Genomic DNA, 16,270 nt, shown 5'->3' with positions numbered 1-16,270 from the left:
AGCAAGTAGGCCTACGTTGATTATTCTGCAAAAAACAAAATAGCTGGCTAGCCATTTTCAGAAAGGAAAAAAACAAACTGGGCTGGTCATGTGCTAAACATATGAAATAAAAGCCTGGGCTAGACGGGCCACGGGTCCCGCACAACCCAGTTGATACCCTTCTCCATCCCGAAAAAACAAAATTACTGCGCGCGCTGTTGGGTCCCTACTGTCATCCTCACCATGTACAGTCATCTCCTTATTCCTCTCGGTTGTTGACCATGTTGACAATACCGGAGGGCAGCGCCGCGGCGAGCGAACCAAGGCGGAGGACGATGGTGAGGCCTCGGACGGGAACGAACAGGAGCCGGGGAAGATCACAGCCAACCGTGGGAGGCGGGAGCAGGCGGTCCCGCCGGCGCTGGTTTGGCTTTGGCGGCTCGAGGAAGAAGAGACTGAAGAAACGCGACAGACGTTGAATGTCAATCCAACGGTCAAGGTTGGCACAATCGTTTGTTGACTAAGCGGACACCAAGTAGCATACTTTTTTATATATAGGAAGAAAATTGTTAGGAAAATGCGTTCATCTGTCGTCCTCCTCACAGGGAACGTTCGCCACATAAGTGACTAGCACCCTTGGTTTTCAACCGAGAGGTCTTGGGTTCGAGCCCCAGGAACTCTCAATTTTGTCCTCCTTCCTTCCTCGCAAAAAAGGGAAAGAAAATCAAAGACTTGGGAAGGCGTACAGAACAAGCTAGTGTACCAGTAAAGAGACGTTGCCGAGTTTTAGAAAAAAGAAAGACGTTGCCGAGTTTTAGAAAAAAGAGACGTTGCCGAGTTTTAGAAAAAATAAGTTCCGTGGAGTTTCAGGTCATTCCGGGAACTTTTGTTTCTGCACATATATAACACCATGGCAATTCTGCTGAAAACAGCGTCAGTCCGGGTTAGTTCCATTCAAATCATGCAAGTTAGAGTCCAAAACAAGGGCAAAAGTGTTTGGAAAAGTAGATACGACGGAGATGTATCACGGCGCGCCGGTGGAGGGCTAGCATACTCCAATATTAGGTTGGCTCTATGTGATGTGGCAACTTCATATACTAACCGGATGCTGGCTATACTACTACGGTACTTACACTCCAAGAAGTGACTCGAAAACCATTCATAAATTGAGTCTATGACATGCATTTGCAACTGAAATGTACCATTCATTAAATAAAACAAGTCATCAACACACAACGACAACGAGGATACATGTTGGATTATAGATTATTTCCAACAAAACATTCTAGCAAATACTAAAGTTTTCATCACACAACAAATAACAAGCAATGAAATGAACTTCAACTCAACCAATCCTCAGCGTTGGAAACGCTTGCTTTGAACCATAGGTGCTCTGCGAAGGGCCAGCTATTGTTAATATCGAGAGCAACGCAGGACTGATCATCCAGGCTGAAGCGGCATATATCAGGACCAGGGTAGGGAACCACCGAAATGTCCGAGGTATGGATACAGTTGCTTCTCATAAATGGTAGTAATGTTGTGTCAACAGCAGCTGGATCGCGTTTCACCATCATTGGATAGTTTGGTCCAAGGAAGAGCGAGTTTGCTCCAAGACTATTAATACTGAACCAGGGAGAAGGTGTTGGCGCTAGCACACTAGTATCCGTCCTGAATACCATGCAACGGGTGTTGGAATAGATCAGGAGAGGGCGACCATGGGAGACAACACCTGCTTCCTCAGTAGTAACAGTCTGAGTGCACTGTATACAGACAAGAAGAGGTGATCCATCGGAATTAGTTGCCAGGCGCCACTGAGTATATAAGTTCTGCTCCTCCTCATGCTCGTGATCATCACCATCGTCATCTCCCCCTTGCTTATAAATTTTTTCAAGTATAGGTGGTGGAATGTTCACGGGACCTTGGAAACACAAGAAGAAGGTTAATTAGTAAAGGGAAACTTGCTAACCCGCATGCATGTGGATGAAACAATTATAATTACGGTGGAAGACAAACGTACCGAAACTACGAGGATCCCATGCAAAAACAGTGCCACGAGTGGTCGCAGCAAACACAAGATCCTCGTATTCAATTGCATCACAGTACACATCTGTGTATAGAAACTGATTTTTGAGCAATATCCATCCAGTCGAACCACGAAGGACGGCAACAAGCTTGTCGAAGATAGCAATAACTTGATAGTTCTTGTAATTCCAATAGCGGTTGGGAACTCGACAAATTGCTATCTTCAGTAGACGACAGTCACCATGATCGTATTTGAACGTACGTAGATCATCTGTGTGCTCAACCTCAGGGCACCCGGAGATTTTTGGAAGTGGAATCCGCTGACGAGTGTACACATTCACAAGTTCCCACTCGCAATTGTACCCAATATAAACAACCCAATCTCCATTTGCGCCAGCCCAGGACTTACCCTTAAGCGATGGCATCTTGACATCACACGTATCATTATCAAGCGGCATCAACTTGCACAAGGCGAGGCCTCCGTCGTCCGCGCCCATGCGAACAGGCTTATAGCGAAGAAGATAAGGGAGATCAAACCGCTCCTGGACCCTTGGGTTCCTTGTAATGGTGTTATTAGTTGAGTCGAGAATGGGCTTGAACGAACCTGCCATGCTAGCCGAGGTGATGACGTCGCACCGATCAATGAGTTCCCCCACCACGTCATCTTTCAGACCGAGGCAAGAATAACGGGGTCGTTTCCGGCTTGTTCCCTCCATGGAGAAGACAATCAAACAATGGCAGAAGGAAGGGTGAAGGCAAATGGAGGAGGGAGGAAGAGCGTGCGACAGCAGTTTCAAATCGAGAGGGAAAGCCGAAGAGTCGGTGGACGGTTGCCAGTTTGCCACGGTACACGAAGAGGCGCCCCGGCCTACACGTCCTTTCAGAAATTGTACAAAAGGACTCATCGTCGTCTCACTGACATGTTGGAACGGGACCACATGTCAACGAAACATGGTGTGTAATTTCTCGTGCAAAATGCGATCTGGCCGTGTTGGCCCGAGGTGTCGCATTAGTTATCGACTTTATTTTTTTAATGGCGTGCCGTTCAGTTTTGAAGCACGACTAACTGGTACTGTTTGCAGAGAAAATATAAACTACTCTACCACTACTCCACCTCTAGTACTAGTAGTATAAAAAAGATATATAGGCTGGAGCTTCAGAGCTTTCTTGCTAAGGGCTGCCCAATTGCTTCTCACACTATCACCCTCTCTCCAGATCTAAAAAATACGGCCTCTCTCTCCCTCCTCACTGGTGGTCCCAGATCCGCCGGGGAAGAAAAGGACGTGCAGCGTTGACGCACTCGTCGTCGGCGAGCGAGGTCATGCACTGACGACAAGGTCATCCTCTCAGACCTAGCGCCCGCGCGGGATGGCCTCCGTCCCCAAGCTTGCTGTCGTAGTGCGTGCGGAGGACGACGACCACGAGCGAAGCCACTTCCCGCTGACCCTCATGTATGCTACCTCTTTTCGAACCATACCCTTGTTCTATTTCCCCATCTGCCATGTCGCTGCATGTGGATCTTTTTCCACTCCACCATCTTCCCAATTTGCTATCCTCTGCTCTGCTGGTCACGCAGATGAAAACCTTAATTTGCACTATTAAAGGAAACCCTACTTCATGCAGACTAATCCATGTCTGGGTTGAATAAGGAAAGGAAGGGAGACTGTACTGTCCAAGAGAGTAGGCATTGAACCCGCATCTAGGTTGAAAAGGGGAAAATCAGTAGCTAAGGAACGAGTCTCGTGTCTCTTGGTTGAAGAAGGGTAGAAAGGCATGACAACGCAATAGAGAATGACCAGGTCGATCGATTTGTTGTCCTCACATAGGAAAAAGGTGGCTAAACATAACAAAAATGGGACGTAATCCACATATGCTGCCTGGATATTTGTTGCTTTGGGCAACCATACCTCCCTCACCACTCTATGCGTCCGTGGAGGTAAATCGTACTGGTACGCCCACTGTCCGAATGGGCCTCCCATGCTCTTAGTGTCACTTTTTTGCTGTTAGTATAACGCCAGCAGTCAAGTCAAGCAATGCTACTGCTAAAGTGATGCCACATTTAACTAATGCCGCACTCAGTCTAATGCCACCGATAAATTTAAGCAATGCCATTTAATGTCACTGGATTATTTCAGGGTTAGCTGTTGATTGTGGATGTATTAAAGATTTTTCAGCTAAGGCATTCTAATGTTGTTGCACAGCCAGTATACCAACGATGAAACTTGTTACTACCTTCAGATTTTTGCACTGTTAATGCTTATAGATTACATACCTCACTTTCATGAGATAAGTTAATTTTTTTCTACAGTGTCACCAAAATGCCAAGGCGCTGATGTCATTTTATTTTGGTTAAACTACACAAAAAATTATGAAGACAAGAGGAAAGGTCAAGAGTGGGCACCTCCTCCTCCGGCTGTTCTCTTGATTCATTCGATCAAGTTTTTATGTTTGATCGATTATCAAGATTGGGATAGCAATTTTTAAGGTCCCCCCGAGTTCGAAATGATATTTACCTTGGAGGTACATGGTTTGCAATTTTTTTATACTGTCATTAATTAATAATGCTAGTTACCTTTAGACTTTTGTTTTTGGTTTAATGCTCATGCACAGCTAGTATACCAATGCTGAAACGTGTTACCTTTACATTTTGTATTGTTAATTCTTATAGAAATCTTCCAGTGCCAGAGTTTATTGAGATCTGTTCAGTAAAACCATTGTACTGTACCCTGTAATAAAATAACTACTCTACTGTTGCACTAGCCACTGGATTAGTGTATATTTGTAGTATTCGAAATTTCGAATGGTGTTGCATTAGCGTATGGACATAAATAAAGTGTGGCAAGCTTTCACAGATATGTGCTCAAGAAAACTACTACCTGTTTTTCTAAATACTAGTAGACGTTTGGGTACTTTAAACTGAACCACGAAAACGTCTTATATTAAGGAACAGAGGGTGTAGAGTTCACTCAAATTATCCCGGTAAAGCTAGTCACACCTTTGTTAAAATTAATGTTCATTATGTTATCAAAGGAGGTCTGTAAGTTTGTCTCTAATGCCTGTCGACTACATACCTGACATCATGATGTAATGTTAAGTCATTTCCTTTTGTACAGTGTCACTGAATTGTCAAGGCGGTGATGGCATTTTATTTTAGTTGAACTGCACAACATATGCTTAAAAGAAGAGGAAAGGTCAGGAATCGATCATTCTTTCATAAAGAACTATATATGCCTTTCTGACATCAGCCTCTGTTGCCTTATTTATTCCTTCAAACAGGTGGTTAGAAACAGTCTTGCTACCTTTTCCCATTAAGAAATTGGAATGCTTATATTTGTGAGTCTATGCTTCAACTAGTGCCACTTTTATAGTAATCACACTTTCGATATCTATGCAAACAGGGATGCTCGATTTTAGTGGAACTGCACAAAAAGTCCAACTGGTTCAACATTAGGAGCATGTTTTCTTCCAAACCTTTATATCCAATTGGTGGCACTATGAGCTGTTCATTAAGAAGGTACATGGTTTGCTACTATCTTGCTACTCTTTTTGTACTGTCATTAGATAGTAATACTAGTGGTTTGCATGTGAATTTATTGGCAGGGTGGACCTACATTGGAGGTGCAGGAAAGGATTCAATGATTGGATGCTCAATTTCGGTTGTATCGATTTCACCTCTTCCATCACTGTGAACATGAATATCCTTGGTCTGATGAAGAATAGGCGCTATATTTCTGCTCTGAACAAGCAAATCAATTCAGTATGAAATTGTCCAGGGTAAAACATGACTGTATCAAATTGTCCAGTGCAAAACATGACAGATGCTAAGCGGAAGAGACATGTTTAAACCGAAAATACAAGGTGGGGTATATGTTTACTAGCTGCTTGATATTTGTGCAGACAGAGATGTCTGCCCGTTGCTATTTGGCAAACACACAAAGTGACCGCAATTTTGGTTGAACTGCACAAGAGAATAGTATAGTCACTGCATGCAGTGCCATTTGAAAATAGACACAGAAAGATTGGATATTCACTTCATGGACTGCAGAAAAGTAGTACTGTACTATTTATTGGCCAACACTAGGTGCTTCATTGCTTTGGTCTGATTATACAATGGGCATCATTTTGCCTAAGTTAAAGTTTGTATTCCGAAAATAGTCTCGCCGTGTGATCAAGAGAAGACCAAATCATATTGCAGTGGATGTTCCTCCATCATGTGTGGTTCATTCTCATGGTTCCAGCTGTTGGTGAAACCAGTTATGTTTGCAAGAGGAGTTGTAGACTTCACAAACAAATTTGTCTTTCAGTCTGTACTGAATGTTGGCCAAGAGAAGCATCCATGTTAGTAGGAAGAACATATGTTTTTTCTAGATCTTTGCTTTTGGAGCTACATATTTGTATATGATCTGTGAATCATTGAGATGCATTAACATGTTGATCTTATGTATGGGAATCGTACTAGTTGGTTTTAGTTGTGGCTAATCTTTGCTTTTGGAGCTACATATTTGTATATGATCTGTGAATCATTGATGCATTAACAGTTCCTTATATATGTTCGCTCAGTGTTTACAAGTTACTGATCGATCACTAGCTAGCCTACTAATGCACTCCTGGCTGTTTTATTTGCGACGCAAGATCCGAAGTGGCAGTTTTTTGAATAAAAATGCCTACCTCTGAAGAAACTGACAAGCTGCTCTGAAGAAAATGCCATGCGAATCTGAAGAAACTGCCAGCGAAAACGTTCGCAAATGCCTTATCTCCCAGCTAAAGTTCATCAACTAATGCCCTCGGCTGCGACTCGTTGCATGCTGCTCTGCGTACTGGGTACGAGCGATTTTGAGTGCCTGCATGCAGCCCGTCGTAATTTAGGCAGCTAACTGATGCGAAAAAGATGCGCTTTAATTGTTGCAGGCCTTTTAAATCCGTGGAATCATTATTGACAAGGAGGGAGATGATTCGAGTGCACTCGTTTGACCGTCATGCCGGCGTGCGACCCAGCACGGATGGGACGGGACGGTACAGTCAGAATTTTAGTTTCTCTAGTTTTCCACGGCAAGCTGGCACGATAAGCCATGCCTGCTTAATTGTGCATTGAATTCTGATGACCGTCGCGCTACCTTCCGCCTATAAGTATTGTTTCCCGGCCTTCTATGGTGGCACCGTGAGCCAACTCGCCCTATCCTCATAAGCCCCCACCGGCCCGACGTCGCCCGCCACTTATCCTCGCTCTCTCCACGTCCGCCATGCCCCCGCCCGTCCGCGATAGGCGAGGCCGGAGGCGGTCACCGCCGGAACTAGTGTTCGATTTTTCATCGGAAGGAAGACGGAGGGAGGAGGCATTCTATTGGTCTTTAGATGGCAATGCGGAGATCGAGGACTTGTTGGAGCGCGACCGCCTGGTGGAGGAGCAGGAGTTGTTGGAGCGCGACTGCTTGGCGGAGGAGCAGCGTATCGCCGATTTGCGCCGCCAGCGGGACATGGAGCAGCAGCGCACCGACGCTCTGAGTCACGAGCAGAGCGCCCGCACCTAGGCCGATTACGTGGAGGCCGGCGCCCGGCAAATAGCCCTGGAGGCTGTCGGGCATGCACGCGTTCGCGACGCCAATTTTTACTACCAGCTCGTCAAGTGGGTTTCCCGCTTAGAAGCCGAAGCTTCGGTGGACCACGCCGGCATGGAAAGGGCCAACGCGCGCGAGCAACGCGCCCTATCGCACCTCTGGCAAGTCCGAGGCAAGGCGGAGGACGCCGGTGCCGGCGTTTAGCGTGTACCGCAGATGGCGGCCGGCATCGTCTAGTTAGCTAAGAGTAAGTTAGTACTTGTACGCTACTAGAGTATTAGTGGGAGTAGATAGTTAACTTGGCTATGATGGTTGTCAACGTGGAAGTTCAGTATTCTATATGTGGATCAGACCTGTTACTTTGCTCTGAATGTTGAACTTTCCGTTTGAACGTATGGAATGGGCTGTTATTTTTTTAAATGGGTTGTATTTGTCCTCCACGGGTTTAGAGGCTGACTTGTGGGCCTACCAAGTTGATGCGTACACAATCAGGAGATGATTGCACGTGGAGAGGATTACACCAGGGACCTGCCAAGGTCATGGCAGTACGCAAGCAAGTGCCTCCTTATTTCAATCCAATAAAAAAATGGCTCCTCCTAATGGATTTCTGACATCTGGGTCCCATGCCATTGTCAACGTAGTCAATAAACGAGAGAGTTGCACAACGAGCGGCTGACACCAGGGACCCAGCAGCTCGCCCAGTTATTTTTGTTTTGGGTTAATTTGATAAATGCCACTCCAAATCTGGTGTTTCTGAGAAATGCCACTGCAATTTCCAGTGGCATTTTTCGAAGTCTGGAGTGGCATTTTTCAAAGTTTGCAAATTGCAGTGGCGTTTTCCAAAGTTTGCAGCTGGGTCCACTTTAGATGCATGCCGGTCGTTGACCACGTTGTCGAGTTTATACGCATATTGATAGTAAACTACATCGGCACACAGTGAGATTAACAGCGTCTATCAGCTAACATTCAGCGCTACACCGACATGAACGGGGCCTCAGTCTAGAATGCGCGTACCGTGGGAGAAGCTGACCGCCGTGCGTCTCCACACGAACGTCGCCAGCGGTGGCGGCGCTGACCGCCGTGCGCCTCCACAAGAACGTAGCCAGAGGTGGCGGCGCGGCTAGAGGACAGCAGTCTACGAGAGCGTACTGTGGGAGCGAGAGGATCGCCGAACCGCGGCGCCGACGTATCGGCGCGGCGGGGAGGGCGGCTTTGGCAGAGCGAATGGAGTGGAGGGGGACAGGGGGGAGGGGGGTTTGGGGAATATTATTGGCTAGTTCGCCAAAGGGCGGTTGAATCGGATTTGGGGGGAATTTTTGGGTGTGGGGGGGGAGGATTTTCGCGCGGTGGGCGGGGGGAGTTTGGCGCATGGTCGGTTTCTCCAAGTGCAGTCCCACGTGTCAGTGAAGAGGCAAGCCGAAGCGCGTTCCGTTTGCGTGAGCCGTGTGCAGGACCGAACGTGTGTGGGGTGCAATGCGACCGCGACAGGAGTGCTGTGAGTGTACCGCCTTTTTTACTTTTAAACTAGGTGCTTCGCCCCCTCAAAAAAAATTTGTTGCTTCGCGCGATCCATCGATACTACTACTAGTAATCCGGTAATCCCGACTAAAACGGCGCGGCCGGGTCTTTTCCTGCGCGATATGCTGGGAGGTTGGCTTAGTTGGGTTTTTTAGGACGAGTAATGCTACACCTACGTAATCCCAGTTACATGATTAACGTAATGTGAAACGTGTGAGCTGTTGATTGTAGATTGGGGGGAGGGAGGGGCCCACCACCATGAAAATCAGGGGAGGAGAGAGAGAGGCAATTTACGTTAACCCTTTCGTAGGTTCCCGTAGATGTAGAAAGATGTGAAATGCGTGAATGTGTAGTGGACGTACTATTGGAGTGCCTAAGATAATTTGTGTATGTATAGACCCTATGTGTTTATTTTACTTCACATGTTAGATTTGTCTTGGTTCAATAAAAAGCTTTGGTGATGATGGTGTGCCTGTCATCCTGCAATATAGGCCGTCCGATCTATATCTAACGGATAGGAAGGAAACTATGACAATTTACCCGCACTCCTCTCCACATTTGCAGATAAGGCTTTCCCTCGTTCATCCTTTTCTCCCACAAGATCTTGATCTTCCGTGCAACGCACGGGCATCTTGCTAGTACTCCTACAATATGTATATTATTGTGAAAGTTCATATACACCGGCCGAGATTAATGCAAACACGGCAGATTTTCATTACATTTCAAACTTTTATAGGACAAAAAAATAAAAGAAACCCGACCCTAAACCTATTCTACGGCGGCGACCGACGTCCTCCATCTGCGATCTCTATGTACGGGGGCGGTGTTCAAGACCCGTGAAGTGAAGGTGCGGTCTCGACGAGGAAGAGTAGAACACGGGATACGGACCGGCCAGTTGGCACACCATGCCCTGCCGCCTCCCATGCCCTACTCATCCTCGGAGGAGTCCCCGACCTCAGCGGTGCCGGACGTTGGACGGCGGCAAGTAGGACGCGTGGCTGACGGTGCTCCCGTCGTCGGCCGCCAGCGTGGCCACCGCTTGTGTGGTCGCGTCCGCGTCCGGCTACGCCGCTATTGCGTCACGAGAGGCGACTTGTGCGAGGGCGGCGACCTCGAGCTTCATCCCCGAAGACAAACTCTCCCGCAGAGCGTTCGCACTTGCGGTCATGGTGGATGTGGTGCCAGGTAGGAGGACGATGCGCTATGGTGTTGAGGTTAGCTGGGCTTTGCCGCTTTAAGTAGCGCATTCCGGTGAGGCCAAGCGTCCGGGTGCGTCATTAAGTCGCCGGAGTTGGTTCCTCGGGCACCGAGCCTCTTAACGACGACATACGAATGGACGGCATGAATGCAGGCAGCTGGCGCCGGCTGGGAACGCACCGCGTGACGGCGCGAGGGACGAGGGTTTTGGTGTGCCAGGGTAGTCAGCTGTGGTCGTGGCAACGTTGGAGATGCCCTTTGCTCACATGCGATCCCCGCATGTCGTTGAAAAAGCAAGACGACCCGGCATGGTCTCAGGTCCAGAGGATGCAGTTGGCCGCGCTACACCACTTCGCGGACGCGTCACGGCACCCCGTGCATCCTCGACGAGCCGGGTGTTGGGGTGTGTTTGGATCGTGGCCAAAGTGCACCTTACCAAAATTTTGGTCATGACCCAAAGATTGGTCTTTGTTTGGATGGTTGCCATTTTTTTGGCATGCCAATGAACTCTAGCCAACTCTAGTTCATTTTTCTTGCCAATGTCGGCCAAATCATGGGCAACCAATACCTCAACCAAAATTTTGGTCATGACCCAAAGATTGGTCTTTGTTTGGATGGTTGCCATTTCTTTGGCATGCCAATGAACTCTAGCCAACTCTAGTTCATTTTTCTTGCCAATGTCGGCCAAATCATGGGCAACCAATACCTCAACCAAAATTTTGGCTACCCTATGCTTTGATGGGGCAACCTTGGGCACAAACCAAACATACCGTTGGTCGTGCCACAGCACTAACTCCACCCTCGGCACACTGAAACCGACCGTGTCTAGCGATGATATGAGCGTGTCGCTCACCGCGGTCGCCATGTCCAGAGGCGGTGCTGGAGCTGCGCCCCGTTGTTGGCCCCAACGACCCACATGAACGGTTGTCGGTGGCGAGGAGGTCGTGGGCCAACTCCTCCATTGGACTAGTCTGCGCTATGTCGTCCCGACGGGTGTGCCCCACATGTCGGTTTCCCTGTTTTCCCGGCCATATTCGAGCGTCAGTGCTCCGCGTTGCGCATTAGGCCTTTCACTATGTAGGCCAAGCGAGACAACTTATTGTTTATTTGAGCCGTTCAAGTATAATCATGTGGCGTTTGCTTATTTCTCATTCCTCTCCAACCCTCTTCTCCATCGATCATGTCGCCCTCCAGTCGAGTCCATCCTCCCGCATGCCTCATTTGAACATTCCGTCGAGTATCATTCGCATGTACCCACCCTAGTCCTCTTTCAATAGATCTCCGGACCCCGAGATGAAATCGAGAGGGAACGAGTGGGGGCACGTGATACCTAAGGCGGATTCAAAATTTTGAACCGGTGATCATAGCATCCGCAAATCATATATAAAGGGTATTCAATGTTCGTTTCGTTTTTGAATGTACAATATACTCCCCCTATCCTTTCTAGTTTACATATAAGTTTTATGTGTAGTCAAAGTATCTCTACTTTGATCAAAATGTATCAACATTCAACAACGCCCAATCAATATTGTTAGATTCGTACGTACTCCTAGATTTGTACTCGAGATGGTTTCCAATTTGACTATTGACAAGATTAATAGTACATGAGATGTATAATGTGAAAATTATATCATTGGAAACTCCTTTCACATACGAATTTGACCGTATGCTTTGTGTAAGTTGCATGTCATATATTATTACTCTAACATTTGGTCAAAGTTAGCGTCGAAAAACGCATTAGACCCTGTATGCTTTGTGTAAGTTGCATGTCATATATTATTACTCTAACATTTGTGTAAGTTGCATGTCATATATTATTACTCTAACATTTGGTCAAAGTAGTATAGTGGAAGTGGATCCTCTGACGTAGGTATCCCTGCCTTACCCTCCCTTTCGGTCACTTACTGGTGGACCCCATGCTTGCTAGGCCCCGCATGTCAGTTACTCAATGGGTTCGGCCACGTCAGGGGATCCTCATCCGTAGTATACTCCCTATGTTTTTATTTACTCCGCATAAAACGGAGGAAGTGGTGGTATAATACATGACGCGGGCGGGGGAGGGACGTCGGTTTGCTCTCAACTGTGGTCCCACAAGTGAGCGAAAACGCAAGACGAAGCGCGTTCCATTCGGTGAGCGACGTTGAGGGTCCAGCGTGCCGGGCTGCAACGCGAACGCGACAAGAGCGATGTACAGTCAAAACTGATTGACCGGTCGTCACCGGAACCACTATTCACACCAGAACCTTTGCTGCTCGGCCTACGCCAGCCACTGCCCTAAAACCACACCAAATCTCCAGCCCATTCCCCCACCTTTCGATCCCCTAGCCCGCATCAAGCGTCCCCTAGTTCGCCGGAAAGCCATGGTGCGCCGCAAGATCACTTACTACAAGATGCTGACGCCGGAGCGCCGCGCAGAAATCGCGGCGGCGGTCGGCGCCACAGACCTCCGTTCCCAAGCTCGCTTTGCGGCGGGCCAATCCCCGAGTTCTCTGAAGCCAAGCTACAAGGAGGAGGAAGCCGATCCAATGTTCATGGCAGAGGTCGTGGCGCAGAAGGCCCCCGATGGGTATGAGACGATGGACGTTGACTTCGTGCCGGCGTCCGAGTCCCCCATGGTGCAGGCGGACCAGCGGTTCAACATGGCGATACTAAAGGAGGACCGGGAGGCAGAGGCTCAACTCGATGCGGAGTGCGTGCATGCCGCTGCCATCGAGGCTCTCCTGCAGGCGGAACCGGATGTCGTGGATGTGAACCGGGCGGCGGAGGCTCAACTTGAGGGGGAGCGCGCGGATGCCGCTGCCATCGAGGCCCTCCTGCAGGCGGAACCGGACGTCCTGGACTTGAACCGGGCGGTAGAGGCTCGACTCGACGCAGAGCGCATGGATGCCGCTCTCATCGACGCCCTCCTGCAGGCGGAACCGGACGTCCTGGACTTGAATCGGGCGGCGGAGGCTCGACTCGACGCGGAGCGCGCGGATGCCGCGGCCATCAAGGCCCTCCTGCAGGCGGAACCGGACGTCCTCGACTTGAACCGAGTTGTGCTCTCGTCCGTGCAGAGCGCCTGCACTCTCCGCTTGAACGAGTAGCTGGAGGCCGAGGACAACCACGGTGCGGAGACACACGTCGGCTGGTTTGCGCCGACAGCCAAAGACGACGAGGCCGTCTCTTTCCGCGAGCAGTGATAGTTTTTCTTTATGTTGTTGTTTTTATGGATCTTTTGCTGTGTAAAAACATATATTTGTTATGCAAGTCGCCTGACTTGGGTCAGTCTACCATTTCAGGCGGTTGGATGAATATCCTACATCTCCTAACCCTTCTTTCCTTCTTCCTCACCTCTTCTTCTTCCCCAACAGACCACCGCACGGGCCGTACGGATACTCCCCAACATGCGGTTGGATAAACATACTCTATGAACGAAAAGTATGTGTCAGCGATAGGATGGCTGAGTTTGGTTTGTTCACATGCGACAGCACGTGTCAGTGAGGGTGTGTTCCCTTGGTTGGGTTTGCGGCGTGCAGGAGCGACTGGTGAGGGTGCGGTACGACCGCGGCGTGCAGGAGCGACCGTGTGAGGGTGCGGTGCGACCGCGACAGCCATGCGCAAGTGTACCTCCTTCTCATTTTGAAAACTTTAGGCAAGCTTGGCAAAAATGTGTGGCGAAGTTTGGCAATGCAAGGCCTAGACCCAAACAGGATAAGTACGTACGTACTAGGAGTACTAGTGTTAAAAAAGAAAGGCGGGGTTTTCCTTCGCGGGATTTAATCGATACAAATCCTCGTTTCACGTGTCAATTAATGCGTATTTTTTCTCCAAAGACCAAAGAGCTAACCATCTCACTCCTCATCGCTTGATTAATGCAGCGCCATGCAAACCAACCTTCTCACTTCTGCATGCATGCAGGGGATATTAATGTCCTTGGTTGCTAACCCCATCAATTCTGCATGCATGCAGGGGATATTAATGTCAGCAAAGAGTGAAATGATGGTTGCTTCGTCCGTGCTTTTGTGATTTGACGCCTCACTGCTTTGTGATTTGTGATAGAAGGGACAGGGGAGTAGACTCTCTGCTCTATACTGTACTACATGCGTCCAAGCATGGGAGAAAGAGGAGAGACGTTGCATTTTTCTATTCCTTCAATCAATCAATCAGGGAGCTTCGGTTCCATCTTTTTGGCTTTGTCAACACCGTCCACAATGGTTCCCACGATGCCAAAAGCTATTTTCACATTTGGCTACACATTGTGGATGCCCTTAACCGTACCACTTGATTTTCTCCTGTGTGCTATCTATACAAATCTCAATTATATTGATCTAAAAAATTATAGAATCAAGATTAGTAAAAAGGAGGTGATTTTGCCGCGCGGATGGCGGGGGAGGTTTCTTATTTGAGCAATGCTACATCCACGTAATGGTTTACATAAAGTTACGAACTGATGTGATGTGGGACTATTTGATTGGATTAAAGGAGAGGATTAGGCCCACCCCACCTGAAAATCAGGGGGGGCATATATAGATTAGATGGAAAGTATACGTAGCAGCTACGTAGCCCTTTGTAAGTCCAGGATTAGGCTTCTTATTTTTGGAGGACGTTGTCCTGGCAGTTTGCTAACATGCGGTCCCACGTGTCAGTGCTTTACCAAGCCGATCCGTGTCCCACATGAGGCAGAACAACGGCAGAAGCAACACGTGGTTAAGTTGAAGAAGATGAGGGAGAAGCGGATTCAGCAACGAGTGAAATGATGGTTGCTTCGTCCCTCCAACTTAACTATGGTAAAGGTGCAGCTTTGTGATTTGACGCCTCATTGCTCATTACTACGCCGGCGCCATGACTGGGGTGCTTCACCCGGCTGCTCTGCACTGTATTCCGGTATGGCATGTGGACCCGATAGCTTGATGTCCCACATGTCGGCGAAAGGGACTAGAAGATTTATGAAAGCGAGCGCTCCACTCTTACGACGGAGGAGTAGATGACACGACGGCCCAATGAACTATCACTTGTAGTACTGTATAGTACTATAGTTTTGCTGTTTCGCACGATCCATCGATACAAACCCGATTAAACAGGAAAGGGCGGGATTTTTCCCGCGCGGTAGATGATACTGGCCATACATTTCAAAGGCAATTTTAATGTATGCAAACTGAATAATTATAAGTAACAATATGATATCTAGTAAAACTAAAAACACATATGATTTATTGTGTTAGAGTGTAGTAGTAGTGCTGTATTGCATAGTTGTTAGATGTAACATGCGAGAACGTGTAGAGATGTAGTTTTGGAGGGCCTACAGAGAGAAAAGCGTAATACGGTCACCGAACTTCAGAATAAGCTGATTACGGTCACTATATACGTTTTGCGGTGATTATACGGTCACTTGCTCATAGTTCAGCATCGGATCGCACTCTGTTGACCGGCCAAATAGTCTGCGTGGCGCCATGTTGACTAGTTAAATTGACCACGTTCCTTGTGGGTCCCACCTGCCAGTTCGCATAGGCAAAAGGTCACATAAACACAAATTTACGCTGGCGCGACAAGGCTCCAACCCGTGCGCGGGAATCACCTGGTTGTGTATGTGTCTGTCAGGGCCTGATGTGTGTGCATGCACGTGTAGGTTGAGCACTTGAGCGTGAGAGTGTGTGTTGGTCGTGTGGTGTACTGGTGTGTGCATGCATGCGTGCGTGTGTGCGTGTGAGTGTTGCGTGCGTGCGTGTGAGTGTTGCGTGCGTGCGTGGCTGCGTGTGTACGTGTGAGTGTTGCGTGAGTGCGTGGGTGCATGTGTTTGTGTGAGTGTTGCGTGGATGCAGTTCGTGTGCATGCGTGCGTGTGTGTATAATCACCACACCAGCTCCTGTGTGTTAAAACAGACGGCTCAGCATACCAATACAAGGCCACCTTGTCCGTTGTGCCCGCGGTCATGACTTCGAACCACCGTCCAAATATTTTTTTGTCGTTTGTTTTCATTCTTACTAGCAAGATGCCCGTGCGTTGCACGTAACATCAAG

Source organism: Aegilops tauschii, chromosome 6 (assembly GCF_002575655.3).
Source record: "Aegilops tauschii subsp. strangulata cultivar AL8/78 chromosome 6, Aet v6.0, whole genome shotgun sequence".
NCBI lineage: Eukaryota > Viridiplantae > Streptophyta > Magnoliopsida > Poales > Poaceae > Aegilops > Aegilops tauschii.
Note: the sequence above shows the minus strand (reverse complement) of the source record.